Consider the following 20,011-nt stretch of genomic DNA (forward strand, 5'->3'; position numbering starts at 1 on the left):
GTCTATTAATCTATATAATTCTCAGTATCTATCTAACTTAAAGACTAAGACAATAAACAACTGTGTAACAAATGAGGATAATGACCTCCAAATATAAACACTGTACAAATATACATTGCAATATGGTAAATATATATCAATACACAAACATTATATAAGTATCTTAATCAGAGGTAGAAATGTACACTGCAATATGGTAAATATATACAATATATATATCAATACAATATATGTCAATAAATAAAAAATGTTTTAAACAGAGGTAGAAACATGCATGCATACAATAGTCAATATAATTTAACTTTGTATCAATATACAAGAATTGATACAATATATTTGTCTAAAAACAGTAACTCACAATTATAAATCTATTATCCCATCATCCCTCTTTTTTTTTTCCAAAATGATCCTTGAGCTTATAAAATTCCTCCCCCAACCCTCAATCGTATACTAATTATAATCAACCCCTAAATGATGTCCCTAAACCCAGGGGCAAACTTTACTGGGAGAGGGGACGTCATCCTCTAGAATTACTTCCAGCTGTCATAGGGGCGACGTTCTTTCTGGGGGATCCTGTGAAAATAAAATGATGGTTAAATTTCAAGATCAATGTCTTTTAAAATTGCCAATAGTCTCTGAGTATTTTGTGCAGGTCTGGCCAAAATGTTGTATAAGATGTGCACCATTTCAGCTAACCAAGTTGGAACTGTCTTGTGCAGCTGGTACCCAAAGCAGGTCTTGTAGTAGCGCTATCACTATCATGACGTCATATCAACCATGTGGAGTTGTTGTTATGGGGCCCCATCTTCTTCCTGGAAACTTCAAATGTCACTTCAGGAAAAAACTCATTGTTCATTGTGAAAAACTTAAACATTTATCATATAGACATATATAGACATACATATATATATTCAATGAAAGGCATGATAGATATATTCAATGAAAAGTATGATAGATATGAATAAAAGCAAAGATGTTTTCTAAACTCATATTTCTTTCTGTTCCATATCATGGCTCTTGACATGAGACAGAAACTCCAGAAACTCTGGGCTTTTCTCTTACTAATAGGCTTGGAATTGGAGAGGGACTGAGCCAGAGTCCAACTTCAAAACCAGCTCTATAAATTTAGAAATATGGTTTAATATATTTTACTTACACAACCTATTCAGTTTTCTTGATATTTCCTATTGGGCAGGTGTTTTTCCATCTGTCAGTATCCAAACATCCAGGGTCCTTTGAATTTTTCAAAGATGAGTGTTTTCCTGTGGAGATAAGAACAGAACCCTGCCCCCATTCTATATGTTTTTCTTACCACCTGTATGAATATCATCATTGTGGATGAGTTGTCATTTCTCCTTTCCAAGAGGTTTCTCCTCTTCAAATCGAAACTTTATTAATTTTGATGGTATCCACAATTTTTCTTCTCCTGTGGAAACAAGAGCAAAACCCCTTCCCCAACGTAGCACATCTCCTGGCTTCCATTGAGAGGTCAGCACATCTTTGAAATAAATCGGATGATTTAGTTCAGCAGACTTTTCCATTATCCAATGTCTTTCTGCTGCTGTCGTTCCTTTCTCATTAGCATTAAGAAAATTCAAGGTTAATAAAGCATCATGTAATCTATTTCTGGGAGTATTTTCGGTCCCTTTCTGTTTGTTCAGCATATCATTTATAGTACAATTTGATCTTTCTATAACTGCCTGACCTGTAGGATTATTTGGTATAACTGTAATGTGTTTTATATTATAATAATAAAAAAAGCATTTCTTTTTCTTAGATACATACGCTGGACCATTATCTGTCTTTATTTATGCAGGTATACCCATGATGGCCTTTTCTGAGCTCAGGGCAGTAGTTCATTGAAAACCTGAATATGTGTCTATGGTGTGGTGTACATATTTTAATTTACCAAATTCCATAAAGTAGAACACATCCATCTGCCAGATTTCATTTCTCTTAGTACCCTTTGGGTTACTCCCTGCAGGCAACGGTGTTTGATTATAGAAAGAACAAGTAGGACATCTCTTTATAATGTCCTTAGCTTGTTGTCAAGTAATGGAAAATTCTTTCTTTAGTCCTTTACTATTGACATGATGCTTCTTATGAAATTCTGAGGCCTGCAACATGCTTCCAATCAATAATTGATCAATCTCAGCATTGCCTTGGGCTAGAGGACCAGGCAGACCTGTATGGGACTGGATGTGTGTTATGTACATCGGACAAAGCCTGTTCCTGATCAAATCTTGTACCTGGATAAACAATGAAGTCAACTCTGTGTCATCTGGTATAAATTCAGTGGTTTCAATATGCAAGATAACTCTTTCTGCATATTGTGAATCTGTAACTATATTAAGAGGTTCTTTAACATCCCTTAGCACCATAAGAACGGCATATAATTCTGCCTTCTGGACAGAATTATAAGGACTTTGTTCCACCTTACCCAAGTCTTCTGATTTGTAACCTGCCTTCCCTGATTTATTGGCATCAGTATAAAATGTACAGGCTCTAGTTATTGGAGCATCACGGACGATTCAAGGAAGGATCCAAGAAGTTCTCTTTATGAAGTTAAGCCTCTTGTTTTTTGGATAGTTGTTATTAATGTCTCCCAAAAAAATTAGCACAAGGTCTTTGCCATGGTTCATTGTCTTCCCATAACTTTTTTATTTCTTCAGTAGTAACAGGCACTATTATTTCTGCTAGGTCTATACCTGCTAGTTGACGAAGTCTCAGCTTACCTTTTATAATTAATTCAGAGACTTTTTCCACATAAGTTTTTAATTTTTTACTTGGTTTATTAGGTATAAATATCCACTCTAAAATAATATCTTCCCTCTGCATTAGAATTCTTGTAGGAGAAATTCTGGAAGGCAATATGACTAGGATGCAGCTAAGATTTGGGTTCATCCTATCCACATGTGCCTCCTGTAATTTTTCCTCAATCATTGTCAGTTCCTTTTCTGCTTCAGCTGTCAGTTTTCTTGGACTATTCAAATCTTTATCACCATCTAAGGTTTTGTTTAAACGAACTATTAGATCAGGTGTTATCCCAACAGCTGGTTGTAGACTGGAAATGTCTCCTAACAATCTTTGGAAGTCAGTAAGAGTCTTTAACCGGTCTCTCCTAATTTGTGCCTTTTGCGTTTTAATTTTCTCTAACCCTATTCTGTAACCTAGGTAATTAATAGAATTTCCTCTTTGAATCTTTTCAGGGGCAATTTGTAATCCCCACCTAGGCAAGACTTTCTTTACTTCTTCAGACATCCTTTCTAAATCATCAGGTGTGGCTCCACGCACGGCGGCTTTTACACTTATGGGAGTGATCAATCTATTCGCCAAAAGATAGAATAATCTATAATAATATTTCCCAACAGGAAAATCTAGATGGCAAGCGATCTAAGAAAAACTGCTTTATAATCGTGGACTAAATCAAGAAAAGTTGGCCCTGGTTGTGCATACCTCCAAACCAGCACTAGGAGGTAGAGGCAGAAGATGAGTTCAGAGTTAGCCTGGGCGCCATTGTGAGGTTGAGGCCAGCCTGGGATAGATACATGAAAACTTGTCTTAAAGTGGGGGTAGGTTAGGGTGGGGGTGGATTTTAACCATCAAGGGGGCTGGCTCGTTTGTTGGGGTTTTCTGTCCTGCCCGGTACCCCCAGCTGTTTAGTCCCAGAGAAAAATCACACATAGATCTCTAAGTTATAAAGCTGATTGGCCCATTAGCTCTAGCCTCTCACTGGCTAACTCTCTCACCTTGATTAACCCATTTTTTTTGATCTATATTAGCCATGTGGCTCAGTACCTTTTTCAGTGAGACAGATCACATCCTGCTGCTTCGGTGATCTGGGCAGGAGTGGGAGGAATCAACTTCCTCCTTCCCAGAATTCTCCTGTTCTCATTATATCATTTCTACTTCCTGTCTGGTTTTCCCACCTATATATACTTTCTGCCTGGCCAGTCAGCGTTTATTTAAAACATGATTGACAGAATACAGACAATTCTCCCACACCAAAATGTGTCTCCTTTGCTTTTATTATATACTAAACCAAAACTTCCTCTGCATTTGAAAGAAAAACTACAACTAGATAACATAACATGACTATTCGAAGATAGTCAGAAGTGGAGCTCATTATGTTCATCTCATAGAACCGTTGAGCACTGAGAAAGAAATATCAATAAAACAGGACAGAAAACGCTAAAATGTTGTATCCTTAAAGTGTAGGAGAAAAGTAGCAACACAAATTATTGTCATTGGAAATTAACAGATTTGCTAGCTAGTTGATTACACAATAAAAACTAATGTTAAACTTTAAGTTGGAATTAGGAAACACTGACTCTCAATACTGACGATCGAATAAGCAGCCTGTATGTAGTAGCATGAAGACTGGTTGGTAAGCGCTAACAGTAGGTTCAGATCACATTAGGGCGCTGGTGATCTTGAAGAGTGCTTTGTTAGAAGCCAGCTGTATGCCGACAATATTTGCATGGTAGGTTTCTTGTATATATTGCTTTTATTTTAGTAGATTATATTAGTAGATTATAGGGTAATTCAAGATTTGTGTGTGTTTGTGTTACGTCATGAAACACGAGAGCTTCGTGGCTGCAGTTGTGAAACGCTGCTATAGTGAGTCCCCTTACCTTTTCCTCAAAATAGTGTAGTAAGATAATTTTTTATTTAGGAATTTTCTTCCTGTGTTTATAGAAGTGATGTTTGTACTGCTAGCATAGTTAATTGTGCAATAGAAGTTATAGTCTTTGTACTTGCCAAGTGTGCAGCTGTAAGCTGCTGGATTAGGACAGGCAGTGACCCTTGGGCAGTACCCAAGTGTCAAACTTGTAAATGTTTTGTAATTAGATGACTTTACTTAAACAACATAGAATATTTTCATGGAAAATGTTCAGATGATGGGACCCTATTCTTCTGGTTTAAATACTTCTAGTTTTTTGATTGATAATCCTCTAGTACTAAGTGATAGCTTGAGTAGCCTTTTAGGAATTACTTGTAAATAGCCTTGTAAATAGAGCATCTAATGCTACTCTTTCCAGCTTCCTAGAGAGAAGCTGTACTGTTTCATCTGTCATAAATGTAAATATTCCCGCCTGTGGCATGTAGATGTATCTATCCTATGGAGTTCTTTCAATGAAGTGTTTTTTATATGTGTAGTTAAACTCTGTGAACAGTGAGCCAGGCCAGCGTGTAGCTGTCTTTTGGGCAGGGGTTGGGTTTATAGGGATAGATGCAGGGCCTTGTGCATGCTAAGCAAGCTACAGTCAACGCCTAGCATAGATAGCTTTTATGAAGTCTTCTTTGGTAGCTGTTTTACTTTTTTTTTGTTTTTAATCCACCTTTGGCCTTATCCTTTACAAGAGCTGCCAATGATTGCTAAAATCTTTTTTCTTCCTTTTTCATTCTTTTCCTTTTTTAGAAAACTGATAATAGACATTAGCTTAGTGAGATAGGAATTGGTCATTTAGAATTCTGATCATCTTCTGAAGTCAGCTGAATGCCGTAGTAGTGGTAGTCTGTCTCACTAGTTATGAATCCCATTATTTATACAGCTAATGAACTCTTAGAGTTTCAGAATTGGCAAGGGCTAATTTTCATAATACAGCTATTTTATTTTCTGAGACAGGGCCTGGCTGTGTAGCTCAGGCTAGCCTTGAACTTACTGTGTGTAGCCCAGTCTTGCCTCAGCTTCCCAGCTGCTCGAGTCACAGGTGTAAACCACGGACCCAGGTCAGTAGAAGTATGCCAGAGGGGCCTCCTGGTCTGAAAGTCTTGATGCTTAAATTTTTGTCACTAATATACTCGGGAGGCAGAGGCAGGCGGATCTCTGTGAGTTCGAGACCAGCCTGGTCTACAAGAGCTAGTTCCAGGACAGGCTCCAAAACCACAGAGAAACCCTGTCTCGAAAAACCAAAAAAAAAAAAAAAAAAAAAAACCAAAACATACATTGTAAATTGACTTCAAATATGAGAAAGTTGGGGGTGATATAAGTAATAATTAAAGGCAACGCTCAATAGTGCAGCATGTCATTGCAGACCAGTTCTGACAGACACTGCAAATACTGGGTTTATGAAGGCTCAAGAAGAGGCTCCTTGCTTGAATGTTAAGAAAAACAAATCTTTAGAAGCAGCAAAGGATAGGGAAAATTAAGTCAGTGAAGCTCTTTTGAGTAATAAGGAATTGTTTTAAAATTGACTTGCCAAGTGGTCTGTTGCTGGCATCTGATAGCCTGGTCACTGAGTTTAATACTGTTATTATTCTATTGGTCCCTGTGCTGGAGGCTGCTCTATTGCTCTGGTAAAGTAGAGCCAGCAAGCTGTAGGCTTTCTCTTACCCTTGCTCTTACCAGAGCTGGAAAGTAGTTTCTCATTGGCCTCGTTACTAGTACAGCAGGTAGCCTTGGTGAATCGCGCTTTTTTCTTTTAAACTGCAAATTAAGCATTTAGTAAGTAGCTCTTTGCATAAAAACATGTTTATTCTCTAAGTTCCCATGTGAATGCTTATAGATATGACTATCAGTAAAAGTGTATATGTAAAATTATTTAGCTGCATTTAGTTTAAAGTGCCTAATTTTTACCTAATTGACTTGCCTTTCATCTAAAAGTACATTTTAAGTAATGCTCTCCATTTAAATCAACGTACTGCGTTTTTAAGTTAGGCTAGGCAGTGTAACCCTGGTGAAGGGTGCTGTGTGACCCTGGTGAAGGGTGCTGTGTAGGCTTCAGGTGTGGGACCTATAGCATGTAACTCTGTTTCTTTGCTTAGAAAAGAAGTGTTTAGTTAGCTTCATCTTCTGCATGCTAAGCATTTAATATTATGTAACATTGATTCAGTAGCATGTAGTTTTATATTTTCATCATCGTGTAATCTTTTTGATAGTATAGTTGGTAGCAGCATCCTTTGTGGTCTGAGAGTAAGTGCCTTAACTCTTCCATTTAACTCAAAATACAGTACATAAAGTATATTATATGGTAAATTGTCAGTGATGGCCATGTGGTCATCTGCATTGACTTGAAGGAGAAAGTCTGATCCTGAGAGATTCCTTTGTCACCACAGGCCTGCTGGTTTCTCGGAGGGGGGGTTCTGGGGAGGGAATCTTAATCATACTGTACCAGGAGATAAGAGCCCTCTGGAACCAAGGATCAAGCACCACCGCTACCCTGCCCCCAGAAAAGAAGTGTATCTTTTATATAGTGTTTTATTTAAATGTATATGCTACCACAAAGGACAAGAGAAGTTATAGCATCTTAGGAAAATATTGTCACTGAGGTATATAGCATGTTGTATCACCGTTTTCCTATAGGCTGAAGGGGATAGTTGAATATGTTTAAGTGCCACCGTTCTTTTTACATTTTTCTTGATCTCTATTTACTAAGGATTAAATTAAGCATTCCACTAACTCACAGCTGAACACTTAGAAGGTGGTCTTGATGGGTGCTGCTAGGCTTTCTCTTAGCATTAGTCAGCCTCAATAATTGATAGAATATTCAGTCTCGTGTGTGTGTGTTATGTGTGTATTAAATCTAGTAGCTTAGTGAAGGTTATTTACATGCAGAAAACTGTCTGCATTTACTAGAATATACTCTATTCTTTTGGCCATAACTAAATTGAATAAAATGGTTTATTCAAAACTCTAGCTGGAGGAAGAAAGGATGAGGTTGGTAATGCTGTTACTACAACCATAAGTAAGTTGATTGGTTTTGTCTACAGGGATGGTTGAGAATCCCTGTTCTCACAGTTAACGTGATCAGCACTGGAGTTCCTGAGAAACAGTGCTGACCCCAGTGGTCATTTTCTAACAGTCATGTGCAGACTTGTGCTGAGGTTTGTTGTATTCTGAGTCCATTTGGTGTTGTTAGAACAGAACACAATGGGAAAGACTGTCTGCATAACCAACCTTCGCTTTCTGTAAAGTCGGGGGCTTCAAATGCCAACAAGATGCTGAAAAGTGTTACTTCTACTTTGGTCAAATTATTATGTATGCTCTGACTTCTTTAGTTTTCAGTACCTAAAGTCTTATGTATTAGAAATATCTGTATAAGTATATATGTAACTCAGAAATGTGAATTAATAATGGAGTTTGTTTTCTGGAAAAGATATAGTCCTGTTGTGTCAAATTTATGTTACCTTATAATGGCTAATATTCTAAAAAGAATGTTTAAACTATTTAAATTCTTGTGCCTCCTTCCCCCAAAGGACATGAAAAAATATGATCTTATATTAACTTTATATACTTTCTTCATGAATTTTGCCTTAAACATTGTGCCTTGTTTTATTAAATTGTTTTATTAGATTCCAATTCTGGTCTTTGTAACAGCATTTTATTCTAAACAAACATTTATTTTAAAAAGAAAATTTATAATGCCTGTATTTGGTATATCACTGCTTATCTGTTTATTGAATTTATTTGAATACACAACTCTAAAAATAAAAAAAAAGAACATAAACACTCTCTTGATAGGAAGAAACATAAGACACAGAGACAAAAGCATGAAGGCTTTCTCAATTCTTTTTAAAGATTTTAATTGTTTTCTTAAATTCTCTGCATGTGTATGTATCTGTACATAAGTATATGCAAGCAAATGTGGGTTCCCATGTAGGCAAGAAGCAAGTATTGTGTTCCCCTGGAGCTAGAAGTATGGGATGTTGTGAACAACCTCACAACATAACTTCAGTCCTATGAAAGAATACTAAATCTTCACCACCAAGCTGTTTCTCCAGTCCAGATACTTAAGCCATGAAAAGAAGAGATTAATGCAGATTTCTGCATTCCATATCTCTCTTTTAACCTTATTTTCTTAGTAACATCTGTCACTAAATCATAATATACATGTACAGATAGGGAAGCATTTTGTCTTTGACTTTATTTTTTCTTCATTATGTAATCAGTACACACAATCCATTTTCAAATACGTTGCAAGGTCACTGTTGTTTATATTAAGACATGATTGAATTATTCCTGATAAGGAATAAGAGGGCAGCATTACTAACACCAACTGAAATAAATACATTTAATTTTTATTGCTATTAATATAAATCAACATAAACTGAAGGAATACACTCAGAGAATTATAAACTGAAGTCGTGTAACTATTATGTGTTTATTAGTAATGAACTTCTCCAAGCATCATGTTCCTCATTAAGTGATGCTTTATGACAGAAACCTGTTGTTGCCTTTTGCTTGAAGCGTCAACTATTTTGTTCAAGATCACATAGCTAAGGCAAGATTAGAATGTTTTTTCTTTTTATTGAAAATAGACTCTTCACTCCTACAATACATAATGACCACAGTTTCTCCCCCCTTCTCTCTTCTCTGCTCCCCGTCACTACCTCTTCTCTCTTCCAGATCCATTCTCCCTTCTCTTCATTTTGCCCTCAGAAAAGATCAGGCTTCCAAGAGAAAACAACCAAACACAACAAAACAAGATACAATAAGCAAAGGCAAAAGCCCTCATATCCAGGCTGGACAAGGCAACCCAAAAAGAAGGAAACAGCTCCCAGATCAGGCAAACGAGTCAGAAACACACCCACTTCCACTCCCACTCCCCAGTCCTCTGCATATATGTTATGACTGTTAGCTTGGTGTTTTTGTGAAAATACATCTTTCAAATATTAAGTCACTGTTACTTTCCCTGAAGAGCCCTGTTGTGACATTTGAAGAAATGAAGAGGCTTGCTAGGTTACAGAGACATGAGGTAAAAGATCAAGTGTTGCTACTTTAATCTCATTGGAATGGCACAACAATATTTTGCAGACTAGGCAGCTCATGTAAACCATGTCCACATAGCCCTCAAGGCTAGACTACCGTTTTCAGGTTCTCCTTGATTCAGTGTTTGGGGAATATATTTCCTGTCCTGGTTATTTTGTGATGGTGCCTTCACACTGGTATTTATAATTATAAAGAGAGAGAGGGGAAAAAAGAGCACTTCAAGCCTTATTATAGTCTCAATTGTTCTATCACCAAATAAAAAGTTAAAACTCAAATGGACAGTCAGACATCAAGACAGGAAGTTGTGCAGATAGAATTCAGTCCCCGAGGACTAGAAGCATCTCTGATAAGAGAACTAACAAATATAACAAAGATTGAGTTAGGCTTTACAAGGTGTTTCGACCCATGAGACTCATACCGTTCTCTGCACACATATCAAATGGCTCTGTAACTTCGTGCCTTTCATCTGAAATTTAAATCAACTAACAGGCATACATTCCTTTTCCATGAAGAACAAATATGGAGAGTATAGTGTTTTCTCAAATGTGCTGCCTTCCCTCTCTGTTACAGGCCCAACAGCTCACCGAACTGGAAAAGAAGTTAGCTGTCGCCAAAAATGAGCTTGAGAAAGCAGCTCTTGACAGGGTAAGTTGCCATCCAGGAGCCATCACGACTTGGCTTTCAGCCACACAGTGTGTGATTGCTGCTGCCTGCGGTCGCCCAGAGCAATCCTAGTGTGATGGCTTCCTTGTTCTCATTTTTTTTTCCTGCTAGAATCAATTGAGTGAACTCTGTGGGTTTGTTATTCCGTTATTTGTTTATCTTACTGGCACATTTATTCCATAACACCGTGGATAGACATACTTAATGTAGAAACCATGCTGTTCTCTGATAACTCTGGAAGAAACAAAGAAAATGGAAGTAACCACGAGTTGTTAAAAGTGTGTCTTAAATGCCCGTGCCTTGGCACTCGTCCTCATGTTCGAGAGCTTGGAAATTGGCACAAGGATATCACAGGTGTCAATAATCGAAAATATAGGACTTCATATATATTGTATAGTCATACTTTGGAATACCATTCCAAACATAAAAATCACAAATAAAATACATTTTGTCTATAAATAATAATTGTTCAAACAAATGAAAAACTATTTAAAGTATTTATGGAGGTAGAATAAGTGAAAGAACAAATATTAAAATTAAGAATTTAATTGTTTTCTGAGAAATATAGTGTAGATGATCGTGAAGAACACTTGCATGTATGTGTTTCACCCTCCACTCATTGAATAGATGCAATGTAATAGTCTGTGCTAGTACATAAATATCACATGTATGTTAAGCATGCAATATATATGTAGACATGAGGTACATGCTGCCTCTGTATTTATTTGTATTACAAATATTTGTCTATCTCTCTGTAATTTATGCACCATAAAGATGTGTTAAGTAGTTATGAAGACATCTTTCCATATTCAATTCAGACTGCTGCTAACCTTGTTCATAATATTTTTTCTATATATCCTTGTAATTCTCAAAGTCATCTTGGCTAAACCTAAAGTGTTGTGCCTTCTGAAAAGAACTTTCTACAATTAGCAATAATTTTATGGATACTATTGAACAGGGACACCAGTGCATTTGTGAACTTTTTTTTCACTAATTCCTTATATGCACTCAGAGAATCTGTAAAAAAAAGAAAAAAGAAAAAGGAGGCTGCCCCTTAATTACCAGAATTGAACTGTGGGCATTTCACTGTGGATCAGGTAGGAGAGAGACCATGTGGGATTGGTTCCCTTTGAAGATCTTCAGGTTTCACATTTTAGGAAACCCTACACTGTATGGATGCTTTGATACTGAGCCGTACACTTTGCACTGTATGGTAAGTTTAAGACCAGGCTAAAATTTTGCTGCTTAGGAGTGTGACTATGTCTCTCATAGGGATATATCTTTGTTCTGTTATGATCCAAACATCTTCACAGCTGACGGACAGAGTATGTAGACTGTGTCATAACAGAGAAATTAGGAAGAACGTATCCTGAATGTTAATGATGTTCCTTTGTAAGATTTGGGGGCCTGAGACAAATTAAATATTCAGAGAAGTAAGTAGATATCTCACCAACCTTAGTCCTTTGGAATTACCATTTATTAGTTTATCCAAGTTATTAACATTTAATAGTTAAGGGCAGCCTGACTTCTATTCTTTGGGGTAGAGCAGGCATAATTTATTTTACCAAAAATTAATTTTATAAAAAAAATTAACATCAAGGTTTTTCCAGGGATATTCAACTCATCTCTTCCAACTACTGCTCTGTCACTTTTTACAAAGGACATGGGATTTTTGTAGATTTAATGGAATTAGAAAACCAAGAGGAACATACAATCTTAAGTTTTACTAGCTCACATTAAAAAAAATTATTCTGTCTTTGCTGCCACTGTCTTTGAAAAATGTATTAAATCCTAAGAAGACATTGAGTCTTCAAGGTTCTGAGGCAATCTCCCAACTTCTAAGACTATCATTTCTGGCCATTGAATTGTTTTTTCTAAAATAGTCTTCCTGATCTGACATGATATAATTACTTAACTGATAATGGTTATTGGATTTTAAAATAGCTATTGTGAGATGTTATTATGTTGGACATTACAGGAATAAAAAAAATGTATGAGACATGGTCTTTGTTCTGATATCAAATATAATGGACCAATCAGAAAATAATACTTTCTGGCCCCAAGACAATAGAATAATAGAGAATTAATCTTGCATTGCAAGTATTTGTGGATAACACCAAATTCCAGAGCCACAGCGCACTCTACTGGTTGGAAATGGCCCACGGACAGAACTCGGGCTAACACAGAGTTGTTTCTTCACCTTTAGTGACATGTGCTTCTTTCACTATCCATGTCTTTCATGTGCACCACTGTGCAGTGAGCCCATAGCCTGCCACAGCATGCTCTAGTCTGAGAGCTGTGGCCAGAGAGTCTCTAGGAACTCTCCTCCTGTATTTAGTTGATGACTTTTGTTGGCAGGCCATGTTGAAATCTCCCTGGTGCTACAATTCATAGCCATACCACTGAGAGCTGAGGGATGACTGAATTTTTATACACATAACTAGTCTGACAGGAATCCTGCCTGCCATGTAGAAAATAGCCAGAAAGTTTATCTGTTAGTATTATTATTAAGTGAGATAAGATTGCTTTTCTATGACGAGCAGTTTGTCTTTAACTTCATAATTCTGTCACCTCTTTTTTGGTACATAGAACTATAAAAAATCTTTTTACATTATTAGACATTGATTTTGACAAATATCAAGCAAGATGCATATGAAATTTACAAACTAGCTCTAAATTCAGGTGGAAAGGTTATCTCAATCTATAATGGAAAGAACCACTGTTTAAAGTAAATGTCCTTCACCTCTCTCTATTGTTTCTATATGAGACTTTTTTATACTTCGTGCATGTTCTCCTTTTAGATATATTTTGTCTCATGTTCAAATAATCTTAACTATCATGTAAATGCTATGAGAACGTCTTCACACCCCAACTTTGTTCTCAATGTTATTTCTAATGAATGAAGTGTGAGTTTATTATACCAAAATAATCAAAAGAATCTCAAGATCTATGAATCAATTCTGAGCTTCCAGAAAGCTATTATTAATTGAGCTACAACTGGGGTATACTGAAAAATGGGGGCATTTTAGCTACAGAATTTACCACTTCAAGGGTGGAGGGAAAAACAAATGGGAAATATAGTTTGGGGCTAGGAGGGAAAGGGTAAATCAAGAGTTAACTGAGAAAAGATTAGTTCTTCAGATCCAGAGGAAAGCATGCTATACATGTTGTCTCATCCATCAGTAAAGAATGTCTGGTTGTAGTGAGCTTCAAAGGAAATAGTCGGCTGAGGTTCCAGTATAGACAGCCCTAGAGGTATAATGGTGACTGATTCTGACCCTGGGCCTGTGTGAATACAGCATTGGCAGCATCAGAAACAGACTTGTTCAGTTGAAAGCATGCTCTTGGGGTGGTAGGAAAACAAGACACTGATTCTGGTGACAATTCTCACACCATAGTCCCTGGTAGTATCTATCTAGACTGTCAACCAAGAACCGTACTGAAACGTATGACAGGAGGTCCTGGTGCAGGTTACAGTCCCAAGAAGGAAACACAGGAAGGAAGATGTTAAGAACAGCCTGAAGCAGAATACAAACGGCTCTGTACACCCCTTTAATGGTTAAAGAAAGAGAGTTGATTAAATTAACCTGGAGATTTCCTGATGAGGTCAGGGCCTCATGTGACACCGAATTTAAAGCAAATTCAATATATGTGCATTGTCTTTCACAATATATCAGAGCATTTAAAACCACCACTTCATGGCTGTTCATTAGTTTTAGCATCGGAGTTGAGTTATTGCTCTGACTTAGAGATTTATGTACCTAATCTGTTAGATGTATGGTGTGAACAGAACAAAAGAAAAAGAATCATGCAAATAATGTTGCTTTCTGTGGGTTCTCAGTATTGAAACCTTCCATTATAGATTTTCACCTCTACATTTATACCCATCACTGTTCAAAAGTCCAAAGCCAATGGCCATCTTTCATTTTAAGATTGATTTTTCTTTTAAATTATGAGTGTAGGTGTGGTGGGTCAGGGTATTTTATATATAAGCACAGTGTGGCAGAAGACAGAGTTGGATGTGCTGATGCTGGGAACCAAGCTCCAGTCCTGGACAGGAACAGTGTATACTCCTAACTGCTGAGCCATCTCTCCAGCCTTAAAAAGATGCCATGGAAATCCCCTGTGTGGGACACTCTCTTTTCAACTGATTTTACACTGTTCTCCCTAGAACCTTCTGTGAGTGAGGGTTTAGCCTAAATGTCCCTTCCTATTGTCCTCATGTAGAGTGTGCAATCACACCTTAACTGTACCAATATTGGTATCAGCTACAGTTTATTGGTATCTGTTCCATACCACCCACTTTAACTGCACTCAGATGTGTCTTCTCTGTGAACTACTTACATGTCACATCCTTCTGCTCCAGTTTCTGCTTTGAAGACCTATTATAAACCTCACTAAGCACAATGAACAACATCCTGCAGCCTGATTGTTATGCTCTCTTGAAATGTTCTCCATCAAAACAGTCAGTCCACTGCTTTTTAATTCATCACTCTGCTCATTTCATTGTCAGAGAATTGCCAGGATGTAGGATATGTAACCTCTTAATCAATGTCTGATACAATCCCTCTCACCTTCTGTGGCCTACTGATCCTCTGTATCCCCACCAGAATCACCTACCAAATACTGCTTCCAGTTTCTTAGAATGTCTTACCTGACATTTCCAACTGTTCCATATCCTCTTGTAAGCCAAAGACTTACAGACAACATGATCAGGTCTACAGCAGCAAGAGACCCATATCTTGGAATCAATTTTCTGCCTTAGTTATTTTTCTCAACAATGCAAACAAATACCTGGTGAAAGCCTCTTAAAGATGGAAGGACATAGTCTAGTTCATGGTTTGAAGGGTTCCATGGGTATCCAAACTGTTGACAATGTGAAATGACACCATGAATACCAATGTATTGGACCACATTCATAGTTCATGACAATGCCTGAGACACTCCTGGGTAATCCTATGGTAGTGGGAATGGCTCTCAGATGCAGTGGCAGTAGCTTGGGATGCTTGATCAAATCTCACTAAATCAGGTAGCAGAAGGAGATGAAGAAAGTGGGAAGAGCTAAAAGGATGGAGAAGGAGAGAGAGCAAGAGAGAAATCAGAGATCAAAAACAAGGTCAGAAAGATGCTCATGCTATTTTAAGTTAAGGCCTGTCACCCAGTGTTCCATTCCCTCACCTAGGTTCTACAGCCTTAACTCTGCCACCAGCTGGGCACAAGGTGTTCAAGTAGAGAAGCTACTGTAGGCATCATATTGAAGCAGAGCAAGAAATTTCATTTGAAAACCTGTCGCTATTTGTATGGGGGGAATGTATTATAAGACCAATGTGGGAAATGGTAACAAGAGCCATAGGTAAAATTATTAATTTCCCTTTGCTCTCAGGAATCACAGATGAAAGCAATGAAAGAGACCGTACAACTCTGTTTGACATCCGTTTTCCGTGATCAGCCTCCTCCTCTCAGTCTCTTCCCATCAAATCCATCACAGACATTGCATCCACCCAGGACTATTGCTTCCAAGATTCCAGATTCGAGGACAAAAAGCGAGGTACATTTTTTCCCATGTGTTAGCAATGATGACTATTAGTGTATGGTTTTTAAACTTCATTGTGTATACTCAACACACTGGGCCCATGTAGGACAACCAATTCACTGAATGGTTATTAGGCAGCTCTCATTAAAGAGTAGCTCAGTCTGCAGTTCCCATGACCACACAGGGAAGGCTGTCAGAAAGCAATAGTTTATTATCAAAAAGCTTGGTTCATAATCAGGAAATTTTAATTGTTTTCATTACAACAACAAAAAATAGAAAAAAAGAGTCATTATTAATTTAAAACAAGTATTTACATTACATTCTCATAAGCAGCACAGCTAGGAGCCTTCTTTGGAGGCTTAAGCTACATCATCACAGAATACGTGCATTAAAAGTAAGTATATCTCTTTCAGTCCATGAGAATCATTTTACAGTATGTGAAAAATTCTAACTTGAAGGAATTCACCACATAGTTTGTCAGTTAGATCATTTTGTATTGGCTTCCATTCATTCTTTTTTATTTATATCTTAAGTAATTTTAATGTGCCTCCATGTTTCAGAGCAACTGATTTGAAAGTTGTCTTAACAAACTTTCCAACAATCGATTACCATCAGAGGTTCAGTGGCTTCCTCCCCACTTTCTTTTGATCTATACAGAAACAGCTTGGTGTGGTCTATATGTAAATAAATTCAGACAGCCTGAAAGCGCTTTTGGAGAAAAGCTGTGCTCTTGAAGGAGCATCTCCCCTTGTCGTTTGCAGTTAGGATGGATGCTATGCACAGCAGCCTGACTTAGACATGCAAGGCTGTACAGGTAAGGTCTAAGGCTTGAGCAACAGGGATAGAGCAGGAGCACTGTGTTGTGCTGCAGATGAGCTCAGTTCCTGTCTTTTTTTCTTCTCCTTACTCTAGCATTGCTACTTGTGATTGTGGGCATAAAAGATTTATTAGTTTATGTAATCTCATGATAGATTAACATATTGTCCTATAAGAAATTTATGAAATTGTATTTACAATGCTTCTTTTTATCACCTTTGCTCTTATTGTGTGTTGAAGAATACGTATAATTTCAAAGTAACTTTTTTCCATACATTTTTCCTGTTCTACTTGTGAAAATTTTAGGTTCAAAATATTGGATTATTTACATCCCAAACAATACAAGCACATGAAACTGTACTGTTCTATGTTCATCAGCAAATTTCTTAAAATAGCCAAAAAAACACTCCCCACAAAATCTAATACTGATGAGTAAGCCATGGCCTCTTTCCTCTAGTATTATGTCTGTAACAGACACAAATATCATCTAAAACTGGTGGCTTCCAGCCAAGTATCCCTCCAGTCTGGGAGCATGTGACTTTTGTCTCCAACTCAAACTATATTGCTTAAATGAATTATTAAAACTAAGTTTTTATGACCTTGGATATATTAAGGAAATTACTAAGGGTTACCTTTATTGATTTTCTAGAACTAAATGTATTTCCTGTCATTGAAATTAATAAATATTTATTATCTTTCATGGTTTATCACAGAACAGAGCAAGGAGGATTTAGCTAAGCAGTATTCATATTGCTTATTTTTCAAAAACCAATAATAAAAAATACAATTGTTTAAGATGAGTTTCAATAAATCTAGGGTAATGTAATATGGAGTACTGTGTTTTAGAGATTAGCATTAAAAGCTTGTCTAATGTTTATGTTTCATCTGTGTTCTTTGTCTTTTTAATAGTGGCAGAAATTGTGTGCTCAGGGCATAATCTCTACCCAGGCCCCAGCAGATAATATTGTTCTTAGTCCTGAATCATATAACATGGTGTAGTGTGTATAAGAAAATCAAGCTCGTTTCTGTGGCCTGCCTGCACCAAGCAGGGTAGGCGCTTTGTTTGCGAGCTGCCCAACCAGCACGGAGGCCTGATCTCTCCCCGCTAGACGAGCCAGTGTTGGGCACGGAGACCTGATCCCTTGGTGCCAGGAGAGCCAACATTGGGGAGGCCGCGTTGGGTAGGCAAGGAGACCTGATCCGGTAAAAGAAGATCCATAAGGGAGCATTTGGAAGAAGAGATGGGAAGACGCCAAGGCAAGAATTCGCCCAACAAACTGAAAAGCAACATGAAGCCACCAGAAACCAGCGACCTCACAATGGAAGGACATGAACACCTTAATCAAGAAGGAGAAAAGATTGACTTCTGAAAGTGATTGACGCCCTTAAACAGCATGTAAAAAACGCCCTTATAGAAATGGATGAGAAATATAACAGAAAGTTTGAAGAATTGAATAAATCAGTGAATGATACCCTAGAAAACCAAGGAAAAACAATCAAACAGATAATGGAAACAGTTCAAGACTTGAAAACTGAAATGGAGGCAAAGAAGAAAACACAAACAGAGGGCCGGCTGGACATGGAAAATCTAGGTAAACGAATAGAGACTACAGAAACAAGCATAACCAGCAGAATACAAGAGATAGAAGAAAGACTCTCAGATTCTGAAGATACCATAGAGAAAATAAACACTATGATCAAAGAAAACAGCAAGTCCAACAAACTCTCATCACAAAACATTCAGGAAATATGGGACACAATAAAAAGACCAAACCTAAGAATAATAGGAGTAGAAGAAGGAGAAGAAGTGCAGCTCAATGCTCCAGAAAATATATTTAATAAAATTATAGAAGAAAACTTTCCCAACCTAAAGAAAGATATACCTATGAAGGTGCAAGAAGCATACAGAACACCGAATAGGCTGGATCAAAAAAAAAACATCCCCTCGCCATATAATTATCAAAACACAAAGCATACAGAATAAGGAAAAAATATTAAGAGCGGCAAAGGAAAAAGGCCAAATTACTTACAAAGGTAAACCTATCAGACTTACACCTGACTTTTCCATGGAAACCATGAAAGCCAGAAGGTCCTGGATAGATGTACTGCAGAAACTGAGAGACCATGGATGCAAGCCCAGATTACTATACCCAGCCAAACTTTCGTTCACTATAAATGGAGAAATCAAAATTTTCCAGGATAAAAACAAATTTAAACAATATGCAGCCACAAATCCAGCCTTACAGAAAGTAATAGAAGGAAAATCAATAACCAAGGAGTCCAACAATGACCACAATAACTCAGACATCTAGAGACCCTTCATCAACACAAACCAAATAAGGGAAACACACAAACTCTACGACTAAAAAAAAAGTGACCGGAATTAACAACCACTGGTCATTAATATCACTTAATGTCAATGGACTCAACTCACCCATAAAAAGGCACAGGCTAAGAGAATGGATAAGAAAACAGGATCCAACATTCTGCTGTTTACAAGAAACACACCTCAACCACAAAGACAGGCACCTACTCAGAGTAAAGGGTTGGGAAAAGGCCTATCAAGCAAATGGACCTAAGAAACAAGCAGGTGTGGCCATACTAATCTCTAACAAAGTTGACTTCAAACTTAAATCAATCAGAAGAGATGAAGAGGGGCATTTAATATTCATAACAGGAACAGTTCATCAGGATGAAGTCTCAATCCTGAACATCTATGCCCCTAAAATAAAAGCACCCATGTACATAAAAGAAACATTGCTAAAATTCAAGGCAGCCATAAAACCGCACACACTAATAGTAGGAGACTTCAACACTCCTCTCTCACCAATGGACAGGTCAATCAGACAGAAACCTAACAGAGAAATAAGAGAATTAAAGGAGGTAATGAAGCAAATGGACTTAACAGACATCTATAGAACATTCCACCCAAATAGGAAAGAATACACCTTCTTCTCTGCAGCTCATGGAACCTTCTCGAAAATCGACCACATAGTCAGTAACAAAGCAAACATCCACAGTTACAAAAAAATATTACTAACCACCTGTGTCTTATCAGATCACCATGGATTAAAGTTAGAATTCAACAACAATGCTACCCCCGGAAAGCCTACAAAGTCATGGAAACTGGACAGCCAACTACTGAACCATACCTGGATTAAGGAAGAAATAAAGAAAGAAATTAAAGTCTTCCTGGAATTCAATGAAAATAAAGAAACAACATACTCAAACTTATGGGACACTATGAAATCAGTCCTAAGAGGAAAGTTCATAGCACTAAGTGCCCA

General features: G+C 37.3%; 1 long non-coding RNA gene across 1 annotated transcript in view; it reads left to right on the forward strand.

The window, feature by feature from the left end:
* The first annotated feature begins 10,280 nt into the window (after window positions 1-10,280).
* The window catches only part of LOC142832824 (uncharacterized), a 46,517-nt gene continuing 36,786 nt past the window's right edge, over window positions 10,281-20,011 (forward strand). Inside the window, exons 1-2 of the long non-coding RNA XR_012907282.1 lie at window positions 10,281-10,357; window positions 15,759-15,923. This is a non-coding gene — a long non-coding RNA (uncharacterized LOC142832824). The remainder of the gene's footprint in view (window positions 10,358-15,758; window positions 15,924-20,011) is intronic.

This window comes from Microtus pennsylvanicus, chromosome 12 (assembly GCF_037038515.1).
Source record: "Microtus pennsylvanicus isolate mMicPen1 chromosome 12, mMicPen1.hap1, whole genome shotgun sequence".
NCBI classification, from domain to species: Eukaryota; Metazoa; Chordata; class Mammalia; order Rodentia; family Cricetidae; genus Microtus; species Microtus pennsylvanicus.